This window comes from Chrysochloris asiatica, unplaced genomic scaffold (assembly GCF_000296735.1).
Source record: "Chrysochloris asiatica unplaced genomic scaffold, ChrAsi1.0 scaffold00049, whole genome shotgun sequence".
NCBI lineage: Eukaryota > Metazoa > Chordata > Mammalia > Afrosoricida > Chrysochloridae > Chrysochloris > Chrysochloris asiatica.
The window spans coordinates 2,364,863-2,370,500 of NW_006408567.1; positions in this window are offsets into that span (position 1 = coordinate 2,364,863).

Here is a 5,638-nt window from a genome sequence, read left to right on the forward strand (position 1 = left end):
AATGACTTCTTTAACATGTTCAAGAGCAAAGATGTCAGGTTAAGGATGAAGGTGCACCTGACCCAAGCCATGGTAATTTCAGTTGCCTCATATGCGTGTGAAAATTGGACAATGAATAAGGAAGACCATGAAAGACTCAATGCATTTGAATTATGGTGTTGGCAAAGAATATTAAAAGTACCATGGGTTATCAGAAGAACAAACAAATTAGTCTTAGAAATACAGCCAGAATACTTCTTAGAATTGTCTCTTGTACTTTGGACATGTTTTCAGGAGGGACCGACCAGTCCCTGTAGAAGAACATCATGCTTGGTACAGTGGTTTTTGTCATTGTTAAATGCCATTGAGTTGGTTCTTACAGCAACCCTGTATAGGGTTTCTGACGAGCTGCTAGCAGTCCAGTGCTTATCCTATAGTGTCCTATCAGGACTCCTGTTATCAGGATTGGTGAAAAAGAAGAAGACCCCTAATGAGATGGATTGTTACAGTGTTAGCAACATTGGGCTCAAACATAACAGCAATTGTGAGGATGGAGCAGGATTGGACAATGTTTTGTTCTGCTGTGCATAAGGTTGCTATAAGTTGAACCAACTTGATGGCACCTAACAACAAAAAACAACACGTATTATTTCCTCTGTTTTAAATGGGGAAATGGAATATGGGAAAGGTTAGATGAGTTGTCCAACTTGATCTAGGTGGAACGTCACAGATATGGAATTTTAAACTGGGTCTGAATGACCCCCAATCTCAGCTTCTTTACATATCCCCAACTCATGGTCACTTCGTGTGTGTCAGAATCGAACTGTATTCTGTAGGGTTTTCAATGGCTGATTTTTAAGAAGTAGATCTACAGGCTTTTTTACTAAGGCATCTCTGGGTAGCCTTGAATCATGAATCTTTCAGTTAGTAGTAATTATAAGTCAAGCGATTAACCATTAGTCCACTCAGGGACTCCAGTATCTCCAAAGTAGTGGATATATTAGCTACAACTTTAGAATGCTGATAAAGCATAGAATTCTAAAAGTGGAAGAAATCCTAGTGCTTCCCTCCTTCGATCTCTTTATTTTCTAGGAAAAACAAAAGCAAAAAGCAAAATCTGAGACTGAGGGAAGATGAATGATTTGCTCAGTTGAAAATCTAAGAGTAGATCAAACCCAGGCCTATTGACTCTAAGCCCATTGCTCTTTCCCCTGATGAGAAATGTTTCCAGATTTAAACTTCACTTTACAGAACCATTAGCAACTTTCTCTAAAGAGGAGGCAAGAGGCTTCAAATTCTTCTCCAGGCAAAAAAGAACAGACATCAAAAGGTTTCTTTGGGGTCATTTGTCTCACTATGACTTTGACTTGAACTTAATCTTTATTTAGCATTTCAGTTTTATGCTCTGCAACAAGTTTGGCCATGTTGGAGGACCGTCCAAAGGTCAGTGAGTTGGCTGTTGGCGATTAGGTACTCACTCTGAAGCCAAAGTCTATTACTGAGCCTGTGGAAATCCCCAGCTCACCTCTGGAAGAGTAGTCTCTCCTCTTTGTGGAAGTCATAGGCTCCTCAGGCTCTTCACTCACTACTCGCTCTATAGACACCCAATGCTGGTCACTTCATTCTTCAGAGACCTGGGTCAGAGCAGGACAGATGGCTTTGTGGCATTCTGGGCTTCCTCTTCTTCCCTTCAGGCCCTAGGATTTAATTTCATTTTCTCACCAAGGGGTGTGGCTGAGAGAAGGACTATTCTTGAATTCACTTAATTGTGCTATTTTTTGCTTCTCTGATTTGTGTGCAAATTTCCTGCTGTTTCTGGCTAAGGCCCATGATGACTATCACAAGACCTTTATTTCAGAATAATAGCCTTATGACTCATGTCAACACCTATGGATATTCTTATTCTAGTTCTGAACACACAAGACCTTTTTCAGATTGAATAATCTGTGTATGTGTTCCTATAGCTATTGTGTCCCAAGTATTGAGTTCATACTAAGAGAAATTATATTAGTAGAGTAAAAGCTATGGCTAGGCATATTCCCTCTGTAACTCACTGACATGATGATTCTTTTCAAAATCCAAGACCTGGATTTGAGCTCCAGCTCTGCTACTTAACAGGCAGTGGCCTTGTCAAGTCACCTGTATGACTTTCAATTTCTCTAGCAGTAATATAACAATGATGATGTTTGCCTTCATTACAAGATCATTGTCAGGAGAAAATGACACATAAGGGGATAAGCTTTGTAAGCAACAAACTGTACATATGTTAGTTTATGTCACATTGCTATGTATCTGTGGACATTTTGTTGCACATATGTCATGGACATGATTGTTTTATATTATGATTTAACTTCAGACCTGTCTAGACTGTTGTTTTTAATTGAAAGCAGTGATTCTCAACCAAGGACAATTTAGCAATGTCTTGGAAAAGTTTTAATTGTCACAACTGGGGAGACGTTACTGGTATGTGTGAATAGAGGCCATGATTCTTCTAAACATCCTACAATGCCAATACAACCCCTATAACACAGAATTAACTGGTCCAATATTAGTAGAGTAAAAGCTAGGAATATTCCCTCTATAATTCATTGTCAATGTCAATAGAGCTGAGTTTGAGATACTCTTCTTTACTATAGTGGTTCTTAAACTTCAGCAGCGTAAAACTTACTGTGGAGCTTGTGAAAATACAAATTGCTGGTCCTCATCCTCATCTTTTGATTCAGGAGGTCTCTGATGAAACTCAAAGGAACCCAGGTGGTGCAGTGGTTAAGTACTTGGTTGTTAACCTAAAGGTGAGTGGTTCAAACCCAACAGCTGCTCTGCAGGAGAAAGATGTGGCATCCTGCTTCTATAAAGATAATATATTATATAGCTTTGGAAACCCTATGGAGCAGTTCTGTTACTGACCAGTAGGGTTGCTATGAGTCATAATTAACTCCATATCAATGGGCGGAGTCTAAAAATGTTCATTTCTAACAAGATCCAGGTAATGCTGATGTTGCTGGTCTAGGGATTACACTTTACGAACTATTTCTAGAGACAAATCAATCCATCAGTACACATCCATTGACTTGACAGACTGCTTTGCTGAGCCCATTGAGTAAGGTAGTGTGAGTGTGTCTAGTTGTTAAATGGTGCACAGCTTGCAGCAGCTAGTTGAGTCCATGCTTCTTAGATCAACCATCAACACTCATGGAAACAGCAGCCAAGAAATCAAACGATGTATTGCATTAGGCAAATCTGCTGCACAAGACCTTTTTAAAGTGTTGAAAATGAAAGATGTCAACTTGAGGACTAAGGTGCATCTGACCCAAGCCATAATATTTTCAATAATGTCATATGCATGTGAAAGCTGGATAGTGAATAAGGAGGACCGTAGAAGAATTGATGCTTTTGAGTTATGGAGGAGATATTGAAAGTGCTATGGACTGCCAAAAGAATAAACAGATCTGTGCTGGAAGAAGTGCTGCCAGAACGCTCCTTGGAGACCAGGATGGCCAAACTTTGTCTCTCCTACTTTGGATATATTGTCAGTTGCTGGAGAAGGATATCATGTTTGGTAAGGGTGAGGGTCAGAGAAAAAGAGGAAGACCCCCAGTGAGATGGATTGGCAAAGTGGAAGCATCAATGGGCTCAAGTGTGGCAACAATTGTGAGATTGGCCCAGGACTGGGCTGTGTTTTGTTCTGTTGTGCACAGAGTCACTATGAGTCAGTACCAACTTGATGGCATCTAACAACAGTTGAAACCTGGTCCAAGCCAGAATTCTATGTATGATCTCTTTGTTTCAATCACAGGCCATTACAAACTTTGCCTGGCAGGGTTCAGGGGAAAGCTCCCTTTCTACATTAGACTTAGTGCCCTGTCACTCATGGTATTTTCAGGAGGGAGGGGCTGTCAAGTAAAATGCATATCTGTATCCCTAGCCAGGTGCCTCCATTTAAAGGCCTCCTTATCTGGACACTGGCTGAGGCACTTCTAAGGCACCTCCAATGGGACCTTTTTATCAGGGATCTTGACTGAGGCACTTTTCTTCCCTTGATTTAGTACATTTATTCCTTTGCCTTCCTTGCATTTGGGTCCATGGGTCCATAAAGAATCAAAAGCCTTTTGTTTGGGACTCTTTGGTAACAAGATAATTCTGTTGCTGTGTGGTGTCATCTGACTCTTGCCTGATGATATTCTTAAGGAAAATGGAATAGAGGAGCTGGGCACCTCTCTATCTTACCTTTTGTTTGTAGCATCATAATAAGTGATTAAAGGTTTAGTTGTTACTGTCACTTTGGCTCATTGTCCTAATTAACTACCTTGACACCTGATTATTTAACAGCTTATACTATTTTCCTCCATCTATAAGCTCCCTTCAACTCCTGTGCTGTGAATGTAAATACTATGACACAAAGACATCTGGTAATCTAAACATTCCACAGCCTGGTTTTCAACCTTGATTGTATATTAGCATTAACTGAGGATCTTGTTAAAATAAAATGAGGATTCTAATTCAACAGATAAAAGGTGGGGAGCTCTGGTATGGTACTGTTGGATAAGCACTGGATTGCTAACCAACAGGCTGGCGGTTTAAAACTACCAGTAGCTCCTTGGAATCCTATAAAGGGTCGCTATGAGTTGGAACCCCCTTGGCAACACTTAACAACAACAGCAATAAGGTGGGGCTTGAGAGTCAACATTTCTCAAAAGGTGATGTTGATTTTCAAAGGGAACCCACTTTGAGTAGCAAGACAAAAGTTTTATAGGAACTAACAATTTCAAAGAAAACTAGAATGAATACAAACAAAACTAATTAAAAAATGGCTCCAACAGTACACTGACAGGGAACTGCCAGAGGTTCAAGCTGGATTCAGACAAGTACGTGGAATGAGGAATATCATTGCTGATTTTGGCTGAAAGCAGAGAATATCAGAAAAATGTTTACCTGTGCTTTATTGACTATGCAAAGGCTTTTGATTGTGCGGATCATAACAAACTATGGACAGCATTGAGGAGAATGAATATTCCGGAACACTTAACTGTACTCACGAGGAACCTGTACATAGGCAAAGAGGCAGTCGTTCAAACAGAACAAGGGGATAGTGGATGGTTTAAAATCAGGAAAGGTGTGCACCAGGGTTGTATTCTTTCACCATATTATTCATCCTGTATACTAAACAAACAATCTGAGAAGCTGGAGTATATGAAGAACATTGCATCAGGATTGGAGGAAGATTCATTAAAAAATAGTGATATCAGATGATACAAACTTACTTCCTTGCTGAAAGTGGAGGACTTGGAATACTTACTGATGATCAAAGACCACAGCCTTCAGTGTGGATCGCACCTCAATGTAAAGAAAATAAAAATCCTCACCACTAGACCATAAATAACATCAAGACAAATGGAGAAAAGATTGAAGTTATCAGACTTCATTTTGCTCAGATCAACCTTCAACTCTCATGGAATCAGCAGTCAAGAAATCAAGCGACGTATTATTTCACCAGGCAAATTTGCTGTACAAGATCTATTTTAAAGTGTTCAAGAGCAAAGAAATCAGCTTGAGGACAAACGTGCACCTGACCACCACCATGGTATTTTCAACAACCTCATATGCATGTGAAAGTTGGACAATAGATAAAGAAAACTGTAGAAGAATTGATGCATTTGAG